Source organism: Protobothrops mucrosquamatus, unplaced genomic scaffold, assembly GCF_001527695.2.
Source record: "Protobothrops mucrosquamatus isolate PMUCROS unplaced genomic scaffold, P.Mucros_1.0 scaffold3229, whole genome shotgun sequence".
NCBI classification, from domain to species: Eukaryota; Metazoa; Chordata; class Lepidosauria; order Squamata; family Viperidae; genus Protobothrops; species Protobothrops mucrosquamatus.
The window spans coordinates 49740-50892 of NW_015389226.1; positions in this window are offsets into that span (position 1 = coordinate 49740).

The following is a 1153-nucleotide window of genomic DNA, read 5'->3' on the forward strand; positions in this document are numbered from 1 at the left end:
GGTTTTTTCTGGCAACAGTGTATCTCTGGCTTTCAGTGTATTTTTCAACTTCAGTGTTGAAAAGCAGTGTTAAAATCTGTCAATTTTAAGGTGTGTGAACTTCAACTCACAGAATTCCCCAGCTAGCATTTCTCAAGATTTCTACTTAAACACTTCGCCTATTTCAGTGGTGGCCAACCTATGGCACGCGTGCCAGAGGTGGCACTCGGAGCCCTCACTGTGGCCACACGCACCGTCGCCCCAGCCCCGCCTCCTCCCACAGTCCCCTCCTCACCAGCAGCCCTCCAGAGGAGAGTCGCCTCCGGGCGCAGTCCACAAGGAGCAGCGCAGCCAAGGACATGGCAGCCGGGCAGTGGGGACAAGACTCCGCCCTTGCACCCCATCGCGCGCAGATGATGCTGCAGGGCACGGGCGGAGGGCGTGGCCACCATGGTGCTGCTGGGCTGTCTGGGTGATCTGTGGCAGGCCGTGGAGGTGATGGGTGGTCCAGCAGGCACGGCGGAGCGGGGACAGGGGTGGGGGTGGTTTTTGGGCACTCGGTCACTAAAAGGTTCGCCATCACTGGCCTATTTCATTTAAACATATGACCTGACTTCTTTTTTCTCTCACAACTTTCGAGTTCCCACAAAACCCGGGGTAGGGGCGGTGGAGTAGCGGTCATTATAAGGGAGAACCTATGTCCGAGGGAGACCACTGTGCCTCAGATAGACGGTGGGGAGTCCCTCCTTGTGAAGTGGGGGCAAGGGGTACAAGTGGGCCTGTTGATTATATACCTGGCTCCCTGCTATGTATCAACGGCCCTGCCTGAGCTGGCGGACGTAATAGCCGGGGTGGCAGTTGAGACCCCCAGACTTATAGTCATGGGGGATTTCAATCTGCCATCGGCAGGCGAAACGTTGGCGGCAGCTCGGGAGTTCTTGGCTTCCATGACGGCCTTGGACCTGACCCAATTAGTTCATGCCCCCACTCACACGGGAGGACACACACTGGATCTAATTTTTGTCTCTGGCCAGTGGCAGAATGATCTGGAAATGGGGGAGGTAGTTATAGAGCCCCTGTCATGGTCAGATCATTCACTCCTTAGGATGGACTTCCGGACCGCTCCCCCCCGCCGCAGGGAGTCGGAACCGCACAGATGGTTCCGCCCCAGGCG